The 14,726-nt window shown below is 37.9% G+C and overlaps 1 protein-coding gene across 1 annotated transcript in view; it reads left to right on the top strand.

Annotated features, from left to right (window-relative positions):
* LGR5 (leucine rich repeat containing G protein-coupled receptor 5) overlaps positions 1-14,726 on the top strand; it is a 90,219-nt gene that overhangs the window by 22,970 nt on the left and 52,523 nt on the right. The gene's annotated exons all lie outside the window — the stretch shown is intronic.

The following is a 14,726-nucleotide window of genomic DNA, read 5'->3' as shown; positions in this document are numbered from 1 at the left end:
AGAGGAGAGGAGAGGAGAGGAGAGGAGAGGAGAGGAGAGGAGAGGAGAGGAGAGGAGAGGAGAGATTTGACTAAGCTTTTCCCTTTCAAAAGCCCTAGAGGGAAGGATGATCTTTGTGTATCCTGGTGAAGGTTGTCCAGTGAGCTTTGCTGATCCCCAGGCTATGTGTCCTTGACATACACAGTAAATTTTCCAATGTGGTCGAAAGGTCGACTTGTTCAAACAATGAGACCCATCTGGATTGGGGGAAATTTGATGGGGTTTGAATTTTTTTTCCTTTTAATACTGAAAAATTTTACTAGCATTGCATCACTGGCATCTCAGACTTTGCCTGGGGTCTCCAATGTGTGATGTTGTTCTGTTTTTCTTCTTTTCTGTGGTGCATAAACATTTTTACCATACTATTTCAATAACAGTAATAATAATAATAATAATAATAATGCCTTCTGCCTGTCAAAGTATCTCATACCTTGACTCTGGTTTAAGCCATTGGATATAAAATGAAAAAAAAAAAAAAAAGAAAGAAGAGAATATAAACGTCCTTGGGATGTAAGAACAGCCTAAAAAAAGTGTTTGTGTGTGTAAGGGGCACAGGTTTTCAGGGTTTAAAGCCTGTCCATTAGCTTTATTTGGAGAAAGTTAAATTAAAACTGTATTGTCCTGAAAGACAAACACAAAGCAGTATGTAACATATTAGAAATTATTAAGTATATAAAGTTTTTATAAAATATCATAAATTATAAATGTTGAATAAGGATTAATATCAATTTCTTGTCTGTACTTTAAATATAAAATAAACAAAAAACTTTTGACATCTGATTAAGGGAAATTTTAGACTGTTTCATTAGATAAAGCAATCAGGTTGTGCTGTAATCAGTTTCTTTGTTGAATTAGAAGAAACATACCTTCCAGTCTTAAAATAGTAACATGATTGTAAAGTTGTCAGTCTAGGGTTTCTGTTTGAACTGATTACACTTGATAAAAATAACAAACCATGACAAATACTGGGGCTAGGTTTCAGTAATTCACTGAAGAATGTCTCTACCAAGTCTTTGTCGCAAAATGTCTTGTTTGCAGGACAAATGCAGAGTTGAAATAACAACCCATGAATACCACTGGTGAAATGGCTATGTACACAAGGTGAATGCTAAAGTTTTCCCTTCTGAATGGATCTTTTAATCTAGGCATTATCTAGGCTCTGAAAAAGTCTTCAGTGGCCTTACGTACAGATTAATGAGAAAATCTGAGACTTGGAGTTGGGCTATTTGCAGAAACAGTTTTCAAGATTTACTGATGGTTGACAAATGCCATTTAAGCTTTCAAAGCCATCAATATGCTATTGAAAGGGATTTAGAGGGAAATCCTCCCACTATAGAAGACGAGGACTTTGAAGGATCTTGGTGGAAGCCCTTGGTCTCCCCACCCCTTCAAACCTTTCACTGGCTTCCTTCAGCATTTAGAGCCCTGAAACGCGTGGCTTTGGGAAGGGGGGGTGGCCCCTTTGAAAGGCGTTTGTATATAACTGAATGTGCCAATCTGCTTTTGTTCAGGCATGAGAACTGAATGGAAGTGTTTCCAGAAAAAGTCTCTTGTGCTCATGGTCAGTTTTTCAATGGGCTTTCTGCTAATAGATTTTTAATATAGGAGCTGGAAATGGCGAAATACAAGTTTGAAAATTCTGGTGAATTGAAAAATTGCCCAAGAAAGACTCTGTGCCCTATAGCATTTGTTAACAATGCTACCATTTCCTTCTCTAACACTGGCTTTCAGAGAAAAGGAACTTCATACATTATACATGTATGACAACACAAATCAACTGAGTTTAATTTTTTGAAATAGTGGCCTTTATTCTACAGACATTTTAAAACCTGTTTCTATGTTATTTCTTTTCTTTGGTTCTTTAAAAACTCATTTTCAAACCATATGTTTTTATTAAAAGATGTCCATTATGGGATTCAGTTAGGAAAAAAAGATGATGAATGTTAGATGATCATGTTTTAGTTAAAGGGGTTTTAATTTAAGGTCAGGGTGGCTTGAAGTCCTTGCTTTTGCTCATGCTGTTCTGTATCAGCAGGATTCAAGATGAAAATTCTGAAGAGCTCGATAAAATTGTACAAATGAAAAAGTGGCAGAACCTGCTGCACAGTTCTGGAAAAAGGGATCTCTGGAATCTCTGGTGGATTATGCAAGGATATACTGGGGCTTTATTCATTAAGTTCCTGAGAGATTTGTGGTTTTCAGTCAGAACAAATGCCCACTGTGGTCCTTTTAATGGGAACAGTATTTATGCATGTAAAACCATGTGGTGCTGTCTTCTTCAGTCTGTCACAAGTATGTGAAAGTTGAGATTCAAAAGCCAAGGCCATGACTGAGGGGGCATCCTTACCTCTAATCTTCACATCACTCCCCACATGGGACAGGAGAACAAAGCCTGGATGTCGGCTTCTGTAGTGTCTTTATACTTGTGTGGGGCGTGGAAAAGAACATCATTGTACATCCCATGAACTCCAAACTCCTCATGAAGGGAGAGGAAGGCTGACAGCATTCTGCAGAATGTAGAAAATAGGCCAACACCTTTTAGCAGACGACTTGCTTCTGCTTAGTGACGGCTTTGACTTTACTTCTTTATTGACTTTGACTTTATCTCATTTCTATCTGCACCATTTTCAGGCTGGCATCCATTTTGCCACCATTTGGGGAAGGAGAGCAGCAGTAACAGCGTGTGGCAGGTACTGTCTTGTGCAAGGTGACCGGTGGTCATAAGGAGCTGCCGTCATGTAGCAGTTGGGTGTTGTGGTGTTCAACTGTGCTACTTGTTCATCACAAAGCAAATGAAGCCTGTAGGAGAAATCCCAGATTGTCTAAGGCTTCAAATTCCTAAAAAAGGATGGTGCATCTTCACCCAGATAAAACCATCTGTTAAATCCCACTCCACTCCACAGGTTTGGGCAAATGTTGTTTGATTCGCTCTGGGTAATGCGCGGGAGTAAACAGAATTCTCAGGACATTCAGTACCAAACTTTTACTTGCAAACTTTAGAACATTAAGGTAGAATAAGGTACTTCGCAAATTTTAGATAAACTTAGGGAACTTTAACTTATCCAGACATACAAAGGCACTTACAAGGCATTGACTGAATTTTTTTTGTCTAGCTTGCAGTATATTTTGAGAAGAAGTTAGAAGAAGAAAGAGAGAAGGAAAGGATAAGAGTAGAAAGATTTTACCACCCGTAGATCCAGCAACAAAACTTGATTGTTCCAATTTAGATGTCTGCTGATCCAAGTGATGGTCATAGGCTTGATCTGCCAGGGGTGGGGGAAGCCCACGAAACACAAAGTTCAGTGGGTTAAGGTACGGTGAGGTTCAAGTGGGAAAAGTGGAAATGCCCAGGTACCTCCTCTGGGTGGGGGGGGGGGTGGGGTGGGGTGTGGAATTTTACACTGTCAGATGCAACACTGTGGATCATGTGCAGTCTTCTGGTGAAAAGACCTAGAAATGAGTGGGGGGTGCTTCAGGAGTCTTTGATGGTTTATGATGCCTAAGACATGACAGCTTCCTCTCGTTAGAGTGGTTGAGCCAATTATGTTCCATCAGAAGAGATGAACACCTTCAGACCTACATATGAATGCCCCAGTATCTCCCCAAGAGGGAAGTGTTACACCTGAGCCAGTTGTGTCAGCGAGGACATGATAAAAACAGTACCCCACCTCCCAGGATCTGCTTCTTATCAGCCTCTTCCCTTACCTGGCTCAAATCCCAGCTTCTTGCTAAACAGAGGGTGATTTCTGGTGGTCATCCTCTGGTGCTCACACCCTCTGCACCTGGGCTGTTTGCTTGCACATTGTCAGCAAAGCACCCACTGCTTTTGCAAATGGCCGATTGTTTGAGTCATTAACCATTAACATTTCAGTCTCTCACTCCATCAGACTGTACATTATTCTGAGTAATCCTGGTTTTCTGATGGAGCTGACTGGAAACCTGAACTTGATGTTAAAGACAAATTGAGCAAAGGCTGTGGAAAAGAGAGGGTGACAAAGGAAAAATTAGCTGAATCAGCTCGTCACTTTGAAAAAACACCAGGAATGAAAAGTTAAGTACTGAAAAAATTGGATCAGGTGTGACAACCAAACAGAAAACAAAGAAAGGCTGTAACAGCACAAAATTTCCACTCCTTAGTGATCCACATGACATCTTGCCTTTAACTCAACAGATTTTAGAAATTATAAAAGGGCTGAAAATATATGTAGAAAACTTCCCCATGAACCTATCAGTACAACATGCTCTACTGCAGACATACCAGTGTGCTGTTGCATAATTTCCACAACCATGAAATACTGCCTATTGGATAGAACCTGGCATTAGGAACTCATAGGCCTGGGATGATGTCTTCCATCTATGGGAGTCACTGGGAGTTTTGCTACCAGCATCAGTGGAGCCAGGTGTTTACCCCCAGGCACTGTTCTCATGCTGACATTGGCTTGCTGTATTAGAGGTTTTAAGACGTGTAAATAATAGGGCAGCTGATTGTTCCCAACATTTTTATAACATTTGGAATAGCCAAATAAAAGAGATCTTGGAAAGTTCATTTTTTGAGCAACATAGGCAGACCAGACAGGTGCAGTATAAGGACACAGTATTTCACATGTGCACACAGGTGCAATAGAGTTGGCAGCAACAGTTTACATTTGGTGAAGGTTTGTTTTGGCTACTGATGTTTTGTGATATTGTTCAGTATTGTCTCCAGGAAGGTCCAGAATTCATATTTAAAGCCTGAATCAGCGACAGGGCAATGGATTTGGCTGAACAACACCAGTTAATTGCTTGCCCTGAAGAGATTTTCTGTTGATCATCATAACAATCACAAGAAGTGTGGGTCATTGGCCTCGAAATGAGGTTGCCAAACAGTGGACTATGTAAACTCTGTGAATAAAAGGAAGGAAACAGGAATCATTTTTTCTGGATCAGTGCTGCCTCTACTCCTACTAAATACTGGCTTATCCTCTGAACAGCCCAGCTGAGCTCAGTAGAAATAGTTCTGAAGTATTTCGCCTCCATATATTAATTGTAAAGCTCTGATCCCATTAATTTAAGTTGTAAAAGAAAATAATTTCTCAAAAGAAGGCATTTTTATAGTAGAAGGAGTGCAGCTCTTTTCCCTGATGATTATGCTGGTATAAGCACATGAAAAATATGTGCCAGTCCAATACAACACATGAGGTCTCTTTACTGGAGATTTCTCCTTGGTAAGGGGACTTAGAGCATCTCAGCCCTGCTCCTTGACCTGAATTGTTTAAAGTTAGCTCAGGTATTTCAGTTGTCTGCCTATCTGAAGGGCAGCTGATCAGTTACAAGCAAAGAAAATATGTGAATACTGGGTCTAAGTGATGCCAGTATAAGATTAAGGACGTGGTATTTGTGTATATTAAGACTGTTTTATACCAGTCCATGTGAAGGTATCTCATGATGAAAATGAATTTTGAGTGCTTAATAAAAAAGAAATCATTACCTGATGGGGAAATACGGTGTTTTCAAGTGCATTATCTTTGTAAGAACCAAGCTACATATTTCTTGGCACTTCCTGTTGCAGAAATTTGGGTGTTCAATCTGTCAGGAAGGATCTGGCAGCTTTGTCCTTCTCTGAGCTCTGTAGGAAGTGTTGGAAGAGGCTGTCAACTAGCCAGGAGCTGGCATATCTGGAGGCCTATTGTGTTTCAGCAAACAAGCTCTGTCAGACATAAAGGGAAGATGTGCATATAAAAAAAAATCTTAAACTTCCTATATCTGAAGAATGTTTACAATGTTTACATCCTAGGTATAAAATCAGCCTGCATTAGTCCAAGCCAAAACTGCCAACTGAAATAAATCAGTTCTGCTTCGCCTTTCTTATGTGTTTCTCCTCTGTATTTGGGCTTGTGGAGGCACAAACACCAAGGTACCAATTCAGGAAACTGATTTTTATTAAAACCAAATTTTTTTCATGATGGATATTTTTTTAAATACAGATCAGTTGCCAACTCTGGTTCAGTAGCATCCTCACGAGTAATGAGCAGTTCTGGATTAGGGGGGAGATAAGGAGAAATTCTTTTAGTAGCAACATTGAATGAAACTGAGTGTGTTGATAATATGACAGCCGTTGGGTTGTCCGCACAATAAAGAGAAGATTCTGTAAATAATTATTTCAGCTAAGCAACAGCACAAAAATGATCTAAATTGGTACTTCAAAGTAGAACCCTAGTAGGTGTAATGTAGCATTAGCATCATTTTCTTTGCTGAAACTCTTCGATTACTGTTCAACAACACAAGGTACAACTAAATGGTAATGAAAGCAGAAGTGACAGTGCTCTGCTAAAATGATTGGACATGATAATATTAATGGCCTATTGCAGCCTAAACAGTTCTTTGATTCTGATGCTATGATTCAGCACCCATGTATAGGAAAATGGAAACTTATAGGATAAGAGTAGCAAAAAAATCACTGGGAAAAAAAAAAAAGAAAAAAAAAAGATTAGAAGATCAGTGGAGATCAAAGGGGTGGACTCTTGTCTTGGCTGACTTATATTTTTGCCATCTCCTTACCAAACCAGAATTTCACCCAGAGTATGTGTATTTTGCAGTGAACTATTTTGGGAATACCAAATGTGAATATTCAGAACACCTGCTACATTATGTCACACAAAGTAGCATTGTGAAGAGACCCTGTGTTGTGAAATTGGAACAGTCATAGCATCATCCTGCTGTACCTGGGATAATTAGTCTCTCTGGGGGCACCTAATATGGTAATGTATCTTCCAGCTCTGGACCCAGCTCACTCATCTGTACCTCTGGGACCTTTGCACTGTGCAATGTAGGACATGTATTTCCTGCCCCGAATACAGATCTGTTGTGCACAGATTTCCAGATACTCATGCTTACACCGTCACTGTTGAAATGTGTCTGCAGCAGATGCTCTCAACGCTGTTTGAGTTTAAATTCTTCAAATCCATGCTGTGGAATTGAGTTGAGGCAAATTAGGATGCACAAAATAAATTGCTTACACTGTATCTTGTTACGAACAAAATCAGGCTAATCATGATTAATTTTCACCCTCAGCAGCCTCGCAGAAGTAATCTTGGGTATTTTGGTGAAGATGAGTTTTAAAATTGGTTTGTGTAACATACAATCTGTGCTGCACATGATTTATGGTTAGGTATTCAGACCAACTGGCTGGTGACCCATAATACCTAATTTAGAAATTTGCACTTTATAACTTTAGGGTTATATCTTGAATCTTTGTTTACACTCAGATATATTTTGATTTACTTTCTGCTGTAGACAAGATGTTGTATGTCAATAAACAAACTATGCTGTGCTTTTTGTACATGCTCCCCTCTCATATAAATAACCATAATTTGGGAAAAGCCTCATTGAAACCAGAAGGATGAAATTATAGACAGGGAATTAGAAGAAAATTGGACCCCCAGTTTCTAAAATGGATGAATGTGTCCAGTCATTTGGGGGGGCGGCCGCCCCCCCAAGGCATTTTAGTAATTTATGTTGCAAATAGTTATAAAAATAAGCAACATCTGGGGTGGCAGAAAATATTCTGAAACCAAGGGTTTCTTCTTCCAAGACTTGGTCACATCTAATAAATATCTTTTGTCAATTTAATTGTGCTGTTCGTCATCAAAATAAGATAAACAGTACTTGATAAACAAACAGCTAATGATGAAAAACACAATAACCATGCTGGTAGTTGTCTTCATAAATTACAATAAAAACTGATATTCCTGTTGTATATTGTTTCAGTATTTGAATAAGATTAATCATGTATGCAGTACTCATACAATCGATTTGAACTAGTGCAGCAGAAACAAGCAGTAACTCACAAAGTAAAAATGTAGTAATACAGTCTGTGGGCATGGGTGAAAGAGGAATTCCATTCAGTCCTCTTTTAACTGCTTCTGCTGGCTTCTGTGTTATAAAATGCTCCTTTAGTTATTTAAGTTTTTTAATATGTGAGTTAAGTACAGCAAATGATTGACATGTTGGAATGTTTTTGTAACTTAGCCTGGTAATTGCTCCTTAGCAAACTGAGTCTTCAGCCTCAAATGAACAACCATGAATCAGCTTTGAAAGTAAATGGTTAATTTCATCTAGTGAGCAACATGAATTTGATATTAAAAAAAAGCAGACAGCCAGAATCTTTGTACCTAAAATGAAATGTCAGATACTTGTCAGATTAATTCAGCACTGGGTGTGTTTGATCTGATCTTTGATCTTCACTTACCTTTTTTGTCCCTAATTGTTTGCTCTGCCCTGCTCCCTCTGCTGGAGTCTTGGATAAACTGAATGGCAAAACTGTTTCCTGAAAAGATTAATCATGCACATACTGTTTGCTTTACAAATGTTCTGCAGTCTAGATATAAGTAAGACTTTGATGGTTGTTTATATGGCAGAATTGTTCAGGAATAATGCATGGTGTTTAAAATGACTCTGTTACAGAGCTTGTGCAGTAACAAGCCAAATTTTGCTGTCTGTGACATCAGAGGAAATCAGTGACAGGTGTTGGGAGTGCAAAAGTCTGGCCAAAGCATTTTGTTACTTTGTGTTGAATCCAGATGTGACCTATCAGCCTGATTTGCCAGCATCCAATGTTATGGGCCAATACACAACAGCACAGAAGAGATGTAGACAGAGCCCTCCTGACCTTACTGGATCACCTTTGAGGTGTCCCTAAATTCAAGGTGCTTGATCCTTACCATAAATATTTATTTACAATTGGAGTGGCTGGAACAAGCACCACTGGTGTGCCGAGGAAAGGTGTGAGAGGGACAGAGGGAGTACTGTCCATTTACTGGAGTAAAACCCTCTGTGAGGTGTGCAGGCACGCAGACCCACTGCAGGGGCTGTTCTCACATGACCACACACCGTCATTTGCTTTTTGCAAGGCATGTTTTAGTACAAAGGAGTTGGGTCTCTGGAAAGAGTGAGCTTCAATGTCAAGTAACAGAAATTTTCTGTAACAAATGTGTAACAAGCAATCCTCTTTTAGCCTTACACCCCTTCCATGTAAACCTGTAGCACAGGATCTGGTGTTGTTCATTTGCTATTGCAAATAGTATTACATAGGATAATGAATTTTTAAATACTTAATATTAGCATTTGTCATTTTCAATATGAAGAAGGGCAGAAATGTCCATGCTATTGCCACTTGTTGTTTACCTTGAATACCTTGATGGTGAGATTTCCTACTCTGTGTAATGTCTATAATAGCTCTCTCTACTGCTTCTTCCTGCTAATCTACTACTTCTTCTTCAGAAGATTTTTCCAGTATCAAAGATGTACTCTTCAAATGTGAATCATTTAGTGGAAATTCATATCTTAATCATAGTTTATTACAGGATCATTCAAAAAACCACAGATAAAGTTTGAAGCTAATTATGACAAGAAGTGCTACAGTTTAATTGTCAGAAAGCACTTACAATGCTTATTTATTCATGCTCATACTTTGCCCTGTGCTGCTCTGCATGGGTGTATTAAACATGCAAATACATGACTAGCAATTTTCATGTTGACTTTGAAAGATAATGTAATCTAGGAACATTAAAATGAAAATACGGTCTTTTTTTCTGAGTCTGTTGACAGCTTATGCATTGTACTTTGGTAAATTGGTGTAAATTCCATGGTTGGACAGTGTGATCTAATGAAAAGGGTGCTGGACAAATCATCATCAGTGTCATTTTCCTCTGTGTTGTATAAACATCTGTTTGACCATGAACATGTCACTTAGCCATTACGTGTCTTAGTTTCCTTTCTGCAAAATGATGGTAATTCTTACTGTATTTATTTATTGATACCCTCAAATGAAAACATCTATAGCTATTTATTTGTAAGAAATATGAGCTACTATTACTACAGTATTGGCAAATAGACTTACCTCCTTAAAGCAGATGTAGCAGATGAAGATGTTTTCCATAAAAGATGAAGCATTTGCATTAATAGATGACATGCAGTTAATAGGCAATGTATTCTTCCATCATGCAGTGGAGTATTCTGCCAGTACTAGAAACAAGAGTGCCATGTTAAAAAGATAGGCAGAGCAAGGAAAAAGCAGAAGTAGGATTCACCTGTTTCTGTTATTTTGTGTTGCTACATGGAAGCTAGTGTCAAATTTTGCTGTAAATGAATTAAGGAAATTGTCTTAGTTTAGAAACTGTTCTCAGCTGGTAAGAACTGAGGGACTACATTCAGTCTATTGTCAGTATTCTATGCAAGTGCTTTATCTTTCAAAGACTTTCATTAAAAAGTGTTCTTAACACATCTTGTTGGGATAAGACAAGCTGAGAAGAATCAAAATTAATGATCCTAATAATGTCTTGATAATTTTCTAAAAATCAAACAGGTTGCAACTGTTTAAAAAAAGAGACTACAAAATTATCTTCAATATTGGATTATTGTATTAGACCTGGAATGAGTAGACAAGTTGGTACCATTCAGTATAATAGACATTTAGCCTAGTAGAAGTTTTGCATGTATCCCTAGGCATACTTTTGTTCTCCTTTAAAAGACATAAATATAATGTGAAAACCTGATCTTCCAAGATGAAACATCATCTTGTAATGAAACATCACTTGTAATAACTGAGAGATCTCTTGTAATACCAGTTAATAGAAGGTTGGTAATGTGGCCTGCAGACTCATCTATTATATGTTAAAAACTAATTCACTTAACTTGTTTTACTGGCTTTCTGGAATTCATTGTGAACTACTCAGTTTTAAGATGGTAACTGGATATTTTTTCAGTGTGTATATGCATGAACAGTAAAACTGGGGGGAACAAAGGCCTGTCACATTTGCCTTCTTGGATGCTGTTTTGCAAATGCTCAGAATTTGTTCATCTGCTCATCAATTAAAAAACAGATGCATGGTGGAGTTTTCAATATTTTCTGGTCTTCAAAGATTTCATCAGAGATAGGATTCCTTTAACAAGTCACCAGAGGCACAGCATGGTGATTGATTGGCGCAGAGTATAATTAAGATATCGTTATAGTGAGCCATGTTGCCGATGCAGTCGCTGAAGCAAAGCTTCTTATCTTTTGAAAAGATGAAAGTTTCATTTGCTGTTATGTTGCTTTTATAGTCAGCAGCTGGAAACAGGCTGCAGGAATGCTGATGGGAGAAGGGACAATGTGCTCATCTCACTGTTCAAAATAACATATTACCTTCTCTGTACAATATGGCAGCTCATGGTGGTTTTCACCAAGGTAGATCTGGTACTATCGCTGTCTCTATTAGGAGCATTGGTAAACTCAGGGTATATTCATACCATGTTGCTCCTACTGACATCAGTGGGCTTTGTATGTGCTGTGATGCTGGGAGATGGGAGTAGTTCTGTTATGCTGAGTTATTTAAAGGGTTTCAGTATTCAAATAATTCTAAGTTTTTCATCACTGTAGTTTGTAAGAGTCTACCAAGATTTGATACAAAATCAGAACCATTCCACTGAGGATAGTTAAAGACCCAGTACCTTGATTTTAATTTTTTTTTATAATTTCATTGCAAATGCTGATGCGCAAGCCATCTTTCATGCCCTTCTCTTTCCTAGACAGAGAAAATTGCTTATTTTGACAGGCTAGCACTGAAAGGAGAAATCAGAAAACCTATTTGAAGGAAAGAAACCATCATAGGTGCAGGACATAAGACACACCCACTGCAATTGTTGTTGGTTTTCATAGTAATAATATGTAACCCTAGAGTTTGCCACCTAGCTGTGTCTTGCTGTTAGCTGTGCTTGTTCTAGCTAATGGCTGTAAATCTCATCCTAGCCATGTCTTCTTGGCAGCATGGTTCAAAATGCTAGCAAACCAAGATGCTGAGAAACTCCTTTATTTGTCTCTAGAGCTCTGTGAGGAATTTCTGTTCAGAAGCCCAAATTTTGCGGTATTGCTCACACGAGACCCAGTGACTGATTGCATTACATTAACTCTTTTTGTTTGTCTCACCTCTCTGAACATCCCCCCTGAAGTAGCTTTGGGTCACGGCACTTCTCTCAGTCATTCCAGTGAACAAAAATTAGATTCAATGCATCCATGGTAATTCTGAAACAAAAGAATATTCCGAATCTAAAAACTGTGAGCACAGACAAGCTACTGCTTTGCCAGTGTAAAGGATGTGTGGTTTTTTAGGCAGAAATAATGTCACCTATTTAGCCAACTGGTACAGCTGGAAGAAATAGAGAGTTTTGATTTTTGTGCCTGAAAGTTTCTCAGTTTTTCCAGCTGTATCAGCTAGCCTCATCAAATATATTACCCCTCCCTGCCGTAGTCTGCCTTATATTCTTAAACCCTTACAGCTACAAGAATAGCACATTGCCAACATAGACTGGAACATCCTGTGTATTAGATGCTGGTATGTTAAAAGCTAATTTAAAAAGACATTATTCAGCAAGAGCTTGGGAAATAATTTCTGTTACCTCTACCATCCCTGGAAGTATTTAAAAGATGCATAGATGTGGCACTTAGGGACATGGTTTAGTGATGAACACATGGCAGTGCTGGGTTAACGATTGGACTGGATGATCTGAAGGGTCTTTTCCAACCCAAACAATTCCATGATTCTGTGAAATATGCATAGATAATGTTTAGTAGTTCTGTTGCACAAAAACACCTTTATACGTTACGTTCCAAGAAGAGAATCGTCTGGAAAAAAAAGCAACCAATCTAGCAGAAGGAAATTATTTAACTGGTAGGTTTAAAAAGAGTTAGAAATTGCTGTGGTGTACTGGAAAAAGGAGAGGTTCTCCTCTGTCATATGATGCGGTACACATACTTTACCGCATGAGTGGAGTCCAAAAAGGACACTAGGACATAGCAGGTCACTGTTGGCAAATCCACCTCTGGGGTCTAAAGATGTTTTTAAGGAAAATACACTTATTTTTTATTTTTTCTTTGGGCATCAAAGCACGTAATGAAAGCCACCTTCTCTTATTCTAATCCTCTTAAGATATTAGGGTCTGGTCAGTAGACTGCTTCTGACTGGTTCATCATGGGATCCTGCGGGTGATACAAGCAGACAAGTACTGCCTACTAGTAATAGAAGTTAATAGGCTAGAAAAGCAGACTTCAGGTTTTTCTAGTCAGCCAGAGCACTAGTTAATTCTGGATTTGTAGAATGCCCTAAATATGTGTGTATCTGAAGATAAATCGTTCCCATCTTCCACCAGGGCTAGCTTTTTAAGTCTAAAATGTGATTTGGCATGTTTCCAAAAACCCATTAAGACATGTGTTGAAAATATCAGAATCAGAATGATCTTGTTAAAATATTGGGCTTATCTTAATATTCAGTAGTATATCATTCACTACCTGGATGAGTTTTTCTTTTGCCAAATAAATCCATGTTCTTGTTCCTTTGCCAGAATAAATCCTTTGAGCCTTTATCAAAGTGAAAGGGCAATAACCTGCTAAACAGTATGAAAGAATTAGGTGATAAAGTATTACAGTAAAAAATGAATTTAATAAGTACACATTTCTCAAATTATACTTTGATTTTGAAGTGAATGCAGAAACGTTACTCAACAGTGATTTGATAATTGTTGTAAAGTATTAACACATTTCCTTTATTTCAAAATCTCTATGTGAAGTATGTTTTTAAATTATACATTTTAAAATTCACCAAAAGATCAAACATCTAAATTAACTATGCTGACTACAAGCATATATTCTGTAATATGAAACAGACTGTGAGTAATAAGAACTAGATGGAGTAGGAATAGGATGCCTACCCACCAAAGTACAGATAACTTATTTACCTTGTAAGCTCTCAACAGCTGGAAGAAATAAAGTTATCTAAATAGTACCCAAAGTAGCTGGAAACTATAAGTGCTGCTACAAATGCAAAGATACGTTTAAATAGTGGGGAGTTTTAAGTTACTGTATAACACTTGCATAAAATATGCAGCTCTTAATTTTATTTTAAGAATCTACAGAAATTTTGATACAGTTGTATCTTCCACACAGAATTTTATTATGCAATTTGTTTACGGTCTTGGTACTTAATGAAAAGCAATTATAATGATACTGTGGGGCATGGGGAAGACAATGGAAAACAACGAAAAGGCAAGTTAAGAATAAAAGGGTATTATATGAAATTTAGTCTAAAACATAGCTTGAATGAGCTCTGACAGAGCTGATATGGCTGGTAGTTTCCTGTACCAGGAACTACTGTGGAACCCCACCAGGAAGTGTGCTACAGAGCAGGATCGCATTACACTCTTGTTTTATGGTTCATTTCACTTATTTAATGCAATTTGAGTACCTGTAACAAAAGAGCACTCAAAAAGAGAATGTTTATTATTTGAAAATATGTCATTTCTATAAATCAGGTTGGGTTTTGGGGACACCTGATGTGCCTGTGTGAGGCAAGGCAGATCAGTATGACCATGCAACAGGCTGTACGGCAAAAGCAAAGTGTTTCCATGTTCATGAAATTTTAAGGATGATGCAGATACTTTGTATCTGTTTGCTTTTGCCTGTCTGCTTTAGTAAACCAAGTGTACTACAGTGCTACAACAACAAATATCATAGTAGTTTTCTTTACTACTCCAAGTAAATTTTAATACAGTACAGTGGTTTATTAAAATTATGTCAACTAGAAGTGTTGTTTAGTGTTCCAGCTGATTTATAGAGCGTGATAAAACATTTCAAAATCCCTGGAAATGAGGAACATGCTACAAGCCTGTATTTGGTTTAA

Source organism: Corvus kubaryi, unplaced genomic scaffold (assembly GCF_017639235.1).
Source record: "Corvus kubaryi isolate FWS band 111438036 unplaced genomic scaffold, C.kubaryi_AGA036_p1.0 137, whole genome shotgun sequence".
Taxonomy (NCBI): domain Eukaryota; kingdom Metazoa; phylum Chordata; class Aves; order Passeriformes; family Corvidae; genus Corvus; species Corvus kubaryi.
The sequence above is the reverse complement of the archived record's forward strand: the minus strand, read 5'-3'. Positions and strand labels throughout refer to the sequence as shown.